Source organism: Pinus tabuliformis, chromosome 8, assembly GCF_031772625.1.
Source record: "Pinus tabuliformis cultivar Carrire ecotype Pingquan chromosome 8, CPIR1, whole genome shotgun sequence".
In the NCBI taxonomy this organism is placed as follows: Eukaryota; Viridiplantae; Streptophyta; class Pinopsida; order Pinales; family Pinaceae; genus Pinus; species Pinus tabuliformis.
Window position 1 is genome coordinate 1,200,710,720 of NC_142294.1, and position 11,683 is coordinate 1,200,722,402.

Sequence of the window (11,683 nt, forward strand, 5' to 3'; positions counted from 1 at the left end):
CAGTCTTCGCATTAATTCCAATCGCCACAAGAATACAGATGGTTACTTCAGTTATTTTACAAAGCAACACCAGGTACAGACATTCTTAGAAATGAAAAAAGTACAGGCATTAAATAGAATTAAATAGAAGCCATGTCGGCTTACACAACAGTGCACTTGATCAAGTCAGCTAATTATAGAGACGAAACCACTATATATACCCAGTGAGGGTCTGCGCAAAACAGAGACAGGAAAATCAGATTCCTCTGTGATTTTCGTGGGTACAGTATAGAGGAGAAACTCGGACATTCTGAATTAATTCGATGGGCGCAGGAGTCTGTAATTCGTATTACAGGAGGACACTATTTTGAGGTCTCCAATATTTCGGATATTTGTAGTGGCACAAGTTGTTCAATTTCTGCTGTGCAACTAGGGGTTGCTCATGATTTCTAGTCTGCTTCTCGTCTTTGCTTGACTTATCTACTTCATCTTCCTTCTTTAATTTGTCCAAAGCATCCTTAGCCGCCACTCTTTCTGCCAATTCCTTTTGGTGGTGTTCACCATTTCCAACCACTTCGCCATTGATCAGTACCTGGGATCTTACCATATTGCCAACCCAAGAGTTTTTGTACTCGATGTCTTTCCCTTGCTTTTGGCATAGCTCTTGAAGCTCAGTCACAGGATGCAGTTCAAGTGTTTCTGGACTCACTAGTGGTTCTAACAGCGGCTTGAATACCTCCCACACTCGATCTGAGGAATACCCAGAGTCAACAAACACTGCACCAGCTATGGATTCCACTATGTCAGCCAGAACTTTGGGGGGCTTGAAATCTCCACAACGGAAGGATTTGGATTCGTCTTCAATATCTTTCACAAAATCCTCGATGACCCGTTGCAGAGCCGGTGCATTGAGCAGGAGGTATTGATGAAATCCGTGCTTTACACACACTCGTGCAAACTTCTCAGTGTCAACATTTCGAGAACGTAAGAGAGTTAAAGTACCCTGATGCAGAAGAGGGTAAGCGCTGTAGAGATGCTTTGTTATGAGGTAACCCAAAACCGAATCCCCCACAAACTCCAGCCTCTCATAGGATTCAGTATTATTAATCGATGAATGTGTTGTCGCTTCTTTCAGGAGGCATTTGTTTCTGAACTCGTAGTTCAAAATGCCTTCTAATATAGACATGTCGTCTTCTTCTAATCTAGACGCGCTGTCTTCAGTATCAATACCAAGAGACTGCAACGGCCGAACAACTTGATCCATGGAGATGCGATCCCTAGTCTCAAAACCCACAAGCAAGAACACATCCCCAGCCAGAGTGTCGATTCACAGAACGCAGGAGATGCCAAGAAATAGCCGACGGGAAGATGAACAATTTCGTGAAAAATTAAAATTATCATTGACAAATTGGGTGATTTTTTTCGCGTATTACATCATTAGAAAAGTCGTTGGCCTAAACTACTTTACTTAACAGAGTTAAACTGAATCACTGTCTATTTAGAGAATATAAATCGGATGACTGTTACAGTCAAATCTTGAACAACAGTATCGACAACTAATTGACCTAAAACCTTAAACTAAACTCTATATCGATATAAAGCTATCTAAAATCAAAAACAATTTAAGTGGAGTTTAGAAATACCAAGTGTAAGGACCAGATTCATGAAATTTAAACAGAGGTGTTTTAGATTTCCTCGGCGGATAGAATTTCAAAGGAAAAAAAAAAACAGGGCAACAGATAAAATTGACGAATTTGTGAGCAGAGATTATTTAAAATTCCCCGCCAGACGAAATTGCAAGGGATAAGCAAAGGAGGAGGTCGTAGTTCGTCACATTAGTTAGAGATTTTCATCATATTATTTAACAAAACTAGCCATACATGGATGGGCCCATAGGCCTCAAGGGTTCAACATAGCTCTGATACCAAGTGTGAGGACCAACTCTAGCTAATAAGTGTGAGGACCACATCTAGACTTTATACACTTTTTTTTTTTTTTTTTTTTAAAACAGCAAATATAACTAGAAAAGAAACGCATTGAAATTCAAATTTATTTAGCACACACATTCCTACCACTCCTTTCAGGAAACATATCACAACATTTTCATACTTTTAACTAAGATCAATAGTAATGAAATACATATGTACCGTTCACCAGAAGGCGAGACTCCACTTGCTCTGCTGTTGCTGGTATTCCCTTGTAGCTGATCACCTCCGCGCGTGAATGATGACGCACTTGATCCGAATGCGAAGACTCACCGGTTAACCTCCCAGTCTACTCCTTGGGTACTCTTCTTCCCCGCGGACCCCCGAGCTGCAATGGGGTTGTACAATGGAGACAAGCACTAGCTAGTAGAGGAGAGCACACCTTGGCTCAAGAGTCCCCTCTCTAAATCCTCTACCTCACCAAACTCACTATAGCTTCGTAATCACTGCTCTCACAACATCTCATCCATCCAACAATAGGGTTCCCCAAAAAGTCCTCTCTCCCATGGCTTGCCCCTTCTTTTATAGGAGTCCTCATAGGTGACACTTGTCATGTCATGCATAATTAATTATTTTTTTATAATTCAATAGCTTGATTATTCACCCACCCATGTGTCATTCTCACATCAAGGATCTCCCAAAATTATTTACTTAAATTTTTATTTAAAACTAATATTTTCCTCACCTCAACAAGATTCCTATTTCTTCTCCTAGTTGTCTCTTTATTTCCCCCCTTGTATTCCTTAATTTGTGTTCATTACTTGAAGTCAATTAATGAGTTAAGATTTTATCCCCAATCTACTCCCTAATTTAACTCAGGTTATCTCCTAGATGGATATTCTTATGTTGGTTGTTGACACATGGAGCTTCTCTACATTTCTCTAAATTTAATTTATTAATCTCATTTTAATTCACCTTCCTTTTTTCTTAATTAGGTTTAAATTAGTTTAGGATTAATCTTTATCCTTACCATTATGATTGTCTTTCCCCTTTTTCCTAATTAAACCACATAATCTTCCTAGTATTTTCCAAAATGGGAAGGGTAGAGTTTTTAAGGTACTCTATTTTAATTCTTCCTATGATCTTCCTTATTCCAAGTTTTATTTTTTATTTAATTACATTGGTTTCTAATCATCATTTACCCTTGATGTAAATTTACTTAGTTTTCATTCCTTGCTTATATTTATTTATTATTATTTATTTTTAATGATTCCAAGGATGCCAAGTTTGGTTGTGCCCTTCAAGAACTTCCCTAGAAGTTCCAAGGGTGCCACACCTAATAGATTATTTGTGATGTCAAGGTGCCAGTTTGGTTGTGACCTTCAAGAACTTCCCTAGAAGTTCCAAGGGTACCACACCTAATAGCTTATTTGTGATGTCAAGGTGCCAGTTTGGTTGTGCCCTTCAAGAATCCAGTGATTACGAGGGGAAAGTATAGTGCAACGTCACAGACCACTATCATCTCTTATGTTGCCTGCTATAGTGAGACTAATGGTGTCAGGGATCAAGGAATCCGCCTTGATGCGCTTCCCCCGGTAAAGTCCTCATGAGCGACCCAACTTTGGAACCTGCCCTCATGGCATCGTGATCTTCAAGGCGAAGGTGTTTCAACCCTTCCAGCCCAAGTCACGGCGGGAGTGCTAGTGGGTGATATCAGGGACTCTGTCCCACCCCTCCCATGTCGTTCCATCCACTTGTACAACCCCATCACCCATATGTGAGTCATTCAGTCAAGCAACTAATCTGTGCCTGCAACCATTAATATATCATCAGAATATAGTTAAACATATATGGCAGATTCCAAGATCGTCTTAGACTTTTAAAGATAAAGTAATATAAATTTTCATCAAACCAGGTGTCATCGACATGTCATATGCGAGTGCCTCTGATGGTTTCCTGCCATACTCAATAATCATCAGTAACAAGGTTTCTCAATGTTAGTCAATTATCATAATAGCATCATTAACAATTCCTGGTCATTCACATCATTGTTCATTGTAAGTCTGAACTAAAGGAAGTAGGTAACATAGGGGACACATCCCTCATGGCTATCATCAATAATAATCAATGGAAACATACATATTCATTAAGCTATCAACATCGTAACATCGTAGAAATATACCTATCCATAAAATTTATCTGCATTATGCTTTTAGTAGAGCGCATACATATTCTTTACTACCCTCGTCATAATTTCAAATAGAGACCAACTTAACTATTTAATATTGCAATCATCAGAATACTGATAGATAAGATACATACCCATTCATGCTACCATAACATCAATGGAAAGCATTCATAACATCACGACCATGAATATCTCAATCGCTAATAATAGTGTCATGGGTCCAGATCCTCAATCTGAGGTCCTCGAAGAATAGAGTGTCTAAGATAATGTCGTATTAGGGTCAGGAAACTAGAGTGGGCACTACATACACCCCCTCTTAACAATGGACTTCGTCCCGAAGTCCTTAGAACATAAAGGAGAAACGGCGACACATAATCTTAGGAACCCTTCCTGAAACTCTTGCCAACCTTCTGGTGGGAAGGTTAAAATTTTCCCAAGGTATCTATAACACGAATTCCGTTATAACTGAAGTACTATATCTGGGGAACAATGCAACCCACTTTTTGTATAAATGTACAAAACATACATTATAGATATTATTAAAATTAATAGATAAAGGAAGCGTCATACATAAACTTTTCCAACAAAATCATCATAATCAAAATCACAACTTAATATCATATACCAAGTGGAAACTAGAGTGGGCACTTTTAAGTGATATATTTCTATAACTGATTTAACAAACAAGACATAATCTATAAGGAATATAGATATGTTTGGAAGGCAGAGAAAGAGGGAAGTAAACCACTAGGAAAATTATATATGTATTTTGCACAATTATGTTAAAATCCAAAATGTCCAAATAGAAATCGATATAATCAACGAGTACATAAGGATTGATATTTAGGTCTCTATGTACCGTCCAAAAACAATATAGTGCTATTTTTCAAGATATAAATCAGATGATAAGTACAAAATGAAACTTAGAGAAAGCAACCCTGGGAAATGAAAATGACATCAAAAGAAATTATGAAAAATGGATAGAATTTCTAACCAACACTATTATGGATAATGGGTAGAATTTCAAACCAACACTATTATGCATAGATTCGGAAAATTTTAAATGTAAATAAAAAAAATGTTGATAAGACTTCATACTATCAATTGTATTTGCCAGAAGAAAGAGAAAATATAAAAAAACAATGTCATAGAAAGTGCAGCACTTGGATAAGGGTTTTATATAAAATGATTATTACAAGTTTTAATTTAAAGCCAGAATTAATAGAATTAGTGAAAATATACTGTCAAACCAGTGGAATTAAAGAGTCATTCTCTGCATTTGATAATGAAATTAGTTTTTGACTAACATATGACGCTTACACTGACTTCTGTATGCTGATTAGTTTCACTGGCAGCTTTGAGTTTAGCAGATGTGATGTGTCCTTTACTAGCTGTCCAATGTGTTTCCTAGTCTTATTCTTGCAAAACATAAGTTCATAACAAGGTTGCTTGAAAGGAAGCTAGTAATCGATTATGGTAGCTCTAGAACACATGAAAATTGTAACAACTATACAACAAATTTGAAAACTATACATGAGAATAACTAATTGAAGGTGAACATATAGTATTCCAAAGTTGAGTTTAACCCGAGACCAAGAGGTCTCCACTTTATTTACCTACTCCAGTGATATCCAAAATAACGAGAAACACACCCACAATTTCTCATCATAACTTATCTAAATAGCATAATAAAGCATATTCAGTTTGGTCCGTGAAAATAACTTATTACAAAAATGCCTAAGTAGCTGGCTTCCATGCTTGTTTACTCACAGGAAGTGCTCAGTAGATTTTAGAATAGATGAAAGGACCTCTGAAACAGTTTCAGAAACTTGTTTGTTGATGGTAGAATTATAGAAATATGGTTATAATAATTACCTTTTATTGTCATTTAATTGAAAGGTAAATCGTGGAGTCGAGCTTAAAGGTGGGCTTCCTAATGGTAAAACAGGACTTTAGTGAAGCTAAAAGAAACCAAGTTGTCCTCACAACCACGAGCTGTGCACATTAGGATGATAGGAGAAAACTTGGAAGTAATTGAGAAAGGACTAATAGTGACCATACCTGTGAGATTAAGGCAGGTAGGGATGAAAAACATAACTTGAGGAAATGTTTCAAAATGGTGGTTAAGCAAATCCCTCGTATAGACAAGGAAAAATAGATTTGGGCCGTGTGAGTAGAGACAACATAACAAAATTTTCTAACTTCATTAATAACGAATATGAATATGATTGTCAAATATTTGGCAGAAGGTAACCCGACCCAACCCATGCAATATAATGCATCAATATGACATTGTGGTAAATATTGCATCAATTTAGAGATAATGCAGTAACGCCTTTCGGACAATTGTCACTTTTCATATCTCTACAGGCTATTACATCAACCAACAAATGCAAATGCCCTAAAACACGAATGGGATAGCTGAGTAAATAGATTTGGGAACTGGAAACAGAGAATAGAGGCAGGACCATAATCTATTAAAATCGAGGCAAAAGCTTGAGGAAGAATACATTAATTTAACCTTAGCAATGCCGATCCGATCTAATCTCCATATCTGTTAGGAGTTTGGCATCATTAGGGCAACATGCAAGCCAATGCATGCGAAAGCCTTTACATCAAAACACTCAACCAAACCAGTTTATTTAATATATTAATGGAAGTTAATCAGGAAACCAAAAATGATATACCATTTTTATGTACAAATATCTCACTTTAAGTCACGACAAATACAATCACCTCCCTCGAAATTAATGACTGCCAAATCTACCAACTTCTTACCCTCATTGGGCCCTAAAGCACTGAACGTTTTTTTTTTTCCATTTGTCCAAAACAAATTTGCATAGATCTTGAGCATTGAGTCAAATCAAACACTTAACAAACAAGGCTAGACAGCGCTTTGTTGCAAATAATGAATTCATAATGTTTTCTCTTCTCAGAAAACGTGTTGAATGTCATGTGCTAGACCATGGAAGTAAAGCTATAACCTTGTCCTCCAAACCTATTGGAGTTCATCGACAAGAACATCCTTAAAAACAAAACCATGTGAGCAAAAGCGAGAAGGATTTAAAGCAAAACAAAACCGTTTTTAATATCTAAGGGTAAGATGAATGCAGCATATATTCAGATGCCCTCAAAATTCTGGAAGGCTCACCAATTCAAAAGCCACCTCAAGTTCACAAAGCACAATGTGCAAAGTTTATATGAAATTCTCGAGATCATCTAGGAAAAATAGACTGAAACAAATAATGAGGAATGAAAACTTTAAAAGAATATTAATGTTCAAGAGGCAAAATTAATTGTGTTTCATATGCTCTGACATATTGATCCATGGACTGCTAGACGACAGTTGTATGTAAAAGTGTGTAAAATCTCTTCTAATTGATCTAAATCCACAAAAATCTTCTCTTTCCATAATTCATGCGTCCCCTCACAGAAAAGCATCTCTTCCAACCCAAAATAATTGCATATAGGCGCATCTTAAAAGGCATTCCCAACCTTTCAGTTGTCCATGTCCCATAAAGATCATAGTGATACACTTTTCCAGCATGCAACAAATTTCCAAGCCAATCAATGTAATTGGGAAGAGGGAAACCTCTAAAATTAGAGCTAGGACATGAAAACAAAACTGCAGCATTTTGGGACCCATGAGGAGTTAACAGAACATCTGCCTCTGCTACCAGCCTAACTTGCTAACAGACCTCGAGTGGTCCAGGTTCAATTACTTTTACTGCCAGATGCATTTCTTTTTCAAGCAACTCCTGCATTTCTTTAAAATTAGCTATATTTCTTGGAGAATTAGGCCAATTACATATTTTTTAATGATTCCAAGGATGCCAAGTTTGGTTGTGCCCTTCAAGAACTTCCCTAGAAGTTCCAAGGGTGCCACACCTAATAGCTTATTTGTGATGTCAAGGTGCCAGTTTGGTTGTGCCCTTCAAGAAATGAGTGATTACGAGGGGAAAGTATAGTGCAACGTCACAGACCACTATCATCTCTTATGTTGCCTGCTATAGTGAGACTAATGGTGTCGGGGATCAAGGAATCCGCCTTGATGCGCGCCCCCCAGTAAAGTCCTCATGAGCGACCCAACTTTGGAACCTGCCCTCATGGCATCGTGATCTTCAAGGCGAAGGTGTTTCAACCCTTCCAGCCCAAGTCACGGCGGGAGTGCTAGTGGGTGAGATCAGGGACTCTGTCCCACCCCTCCCATGTAGTTCCATCCACTTGTACAACCCCATCACCCATATGTGAGTCATTTAGTCAAGCAACTAATCTGTGCCTGCAACCATTAATATATCATCAGAATATAGTTAAACATATATGGCAGATTCCAAGATCGTCTTAGACTTTTAAAGATAAAGTAATATAAATTTTCATCAAACCAGGTGTCATCTACATGTCATATGCGAGTGCCTCTGATGGTTTCCTGCCATACTCAATAATCATCAGTAACAAGGTTTCTCAATGTTAGTCAATTATCATAATAGCATCATTAACAATTCCTGATCATTCACATCATTGTTCATTGTAAGTCTGAACTAAAGGAAGTAGGTAACATAGGGGACACATCCCTCATGGCTATCATCAATAATCGTCAATGGAAACATACATATTCATTAAGCTATCAACATCGTAACATCGTATAAATATACCTATCCATAAAATTTATCCGCATTATGCTTTTAGTAGAGCGCATACATATTCTTTACTACCCTCGTCATAATTTCAAATAGAGACCAACTTAACTATTTAATATTGCAATCATCAGAATACTGATAGATAAGATACATACCCATTCATGCTACCATAATATCAATGGAAAGCATTCATAACATCACAACCATGAATATCTCAATCGCTAATAATAGTGTCATGGGTCCAGATCCTCAATCTGAGGTCCTCGAAGAATAGAGTGTCTAAGATAATGTCGTATTAGGGTCAGGAAAATAGAGTGGGCACTACATGTACCATGCTCACGAAGGACAGAAGTGGCCATCTAACAGTGTTTGGCACATTTACTCTTCAACAATTCCATTCAAGAGCAGTATGGCCGAAGAAGGAGAAGGACATGCCTCGAGTGGTTAAACGTACTTATCAATTATGGAATGTCTTCCATATTACACTCCACCTATTCGAGGAGTACAACAGAGCATCAAAGAATGTCAAATTAATTTATTGAAGCAAGCAGAGTGTAGCAGAGACTCCATCAGAGAGTTAAGGTGGTTGGTGGTCCATTATGACCCCTCCACGCATAGCACAGCAACATATCTTTGTAAACAAACTCTATATATACCCAGAACACAGAATGTAATAGGGTTGATGGTTGTTGTTTTGATGTAAGGTTCAACTTTTGGAGACTGTAACTACTGTAATACTTGCAGCGTCTGGTCTTCATTTTCAGCTAATACAAGCTTCTTTTGTTGTTAATTGATCACTTTCCATTTCTACTTTGTGCTAGGCTGTATCTGTTATGCATTTGTTCATGTGCTCTTGATGTTTAGCATTAGAGTGGTTGTCATCCCACCTATGTGTTGAAGTCTAGTATGTATTATTGAATGTGTTATGCAGGTTTCTATTTACTTAGTGCCAGAGAGCTGTCATCCTGTCTATGCATTAGGAAATAGATTTGCAGACCTCTTTACTAGTTACAGCCGGCCATGACATGGTCTTGTGCATCTACTGGTGTGGTCAGTATTCTCCATGTTCACTTAATCCTCAAACTGTGAGTAATTGGTGGTCTAAAGCCTTGTAGTATGAGGGCGTTCACCCATATCTGGAGTTAAACATAGTAGAAGTGGTTATCTGGCTTGAATATGCATCATTCCTTCCATTCATCCACCCATTTCCAACATTTTTGTTGAGTTTGTAATGTTCCCGAGCATCTCCGAGATACAACCTAGGAGAGTTTCTTGGGGTGATAACAGGTCTGAAGGTCACAACAATTACATTTGGCACTTCGTACAAGTTCTCTATACTGACCCAGTCTATAATCAGATCATCGTGGGCAATTGGGCATAACTCTTCCTTGAAGAATCCAATATTAATCAGACCTATGGGGTTGGAAAGACGACTTAGAGGGATACCACAGGATGGCCCTGCAGATACGAAATTACATATATATAATAGGTTCAATATCGAGCTCCTAGAAGGCAAGAAAAAGCATGCATTCAAGGATCACTGTAGTAATGACCACACATCAACAGTTAAGGGTAAGTCTCCTACAGCAAGGTATGCATGATTAGTGTTTACATTTGAATTTTGAGTATCATCTCTGACACATGTTTTTGCAGGAGAATGTAATTATATACGGTGTCTCGATTAAATCTCTATTTCTCTATATGTCACAGTTAGTTTTTTGGATGTCCTATTCTTGATACTACACATTTGATGCTACATATTCATGATGTTACACCAAGTCTGATAAATATATATGATGTTTTAATTTCATGTTATGTGTCTTTTCATAGTTGATAGAACAGTCTCTGTTGTTGTACTTATAACTTGGTCCATCACAAGTCTAAGGTCTGTCATCAGTTTTTGTTGTATATTTCTTTAGGTCAGTTTTGGATATAGTCTTTCATAAAGTCCAAGCCTATATCAAGAGTGGGAGTCTTTGGCTACTGCTGCAACAAGTCAACAACAAAAGTGACAAGCACACTTCAGGTATGCATTGTAATTTTCAATTTGTATTTATTCATTATTATGCACTTACATGTGTTTTGCAGGCAGAGGTAAGAAGAAGAAGAAGATTCAATTACAACATCAAGCAAGAATTCAAGAATAGAAGTATCAAATCAAAGGAAGCATTGCAATGGGACATCTTTGAAGACATGATAGCCATCCATATATCATGAAGTATTGTTAAGGCCAAGAGTCTTCATTGTAAATTTGTAAAAGAGTCATCATTTTAAAAGAGTCATTTGTAAAAGAGTCATCATTATAAGATTGTAAAAGGGTCATTTGTGACATTCTGCCTAGAGTCAAAGAGGTAGTGTTGGGAGGCATAGGAGTCACTGTTGGGATGATGTGATGGTTGAATTGTAGGTCATAGAGTGATTGGGTATTTGGTTAAGTACACGAAAATCATTATACATCTTATTGTATTGTGGATTGTTGTCCCTCGTTTGGGAATCCATAGTCTTGTCTTATTTCAATCATTATAGGGTGGTAGGGAGGTGCTAGGCAGGTGTATGAAGTCGCCTATAGGTTGGGGCCTGTGAACACTTTAGGGTGGTAGGGTGGTGCTAGGGCGATTTGTGGCTCGCTAGGGTGTTGGGGCATCCATTCAGTTGATTACTGAAGAAACCAAGGCATTGGGGCATCCTTCTAGTGGAAGCTGAGAAGAATGCTTTTCTATAATTTTAGGAAGTTGTTGTTTTCATTTCAGTTGGGGCTGAAGATTAAAGAATTTATTAAAAAATCGTTCGGTAGTTTTTGACCCAGAGGGTGTTTTCCATCTAAAATTCTTGTGCCTACTCTGTTCTTTCATTTACTGTTATTACTGCATAAATATTAATAATAATTAAATATTAACTAATGCTTTGAAAATATTTAAAAGTGCTAATTGCTAAGGAATATTGATTCACCCCCC

General features: G+C 37.5%; 1 pseudogene; it reads right to left on the minus strand.

Annotated features, from left to right (window-relative positions):
• Nucleotides 1-328: 328 nt before the first annotated feature.
• LOC149239680 (ribonuclease 3-like protein 2 pseudogene) lies at nt 329-1,466 on the minus strand (annotated as a pseudogene).
• Nucleotides 1,467-11,683: the final 10,217 nt, after the last annotated feature.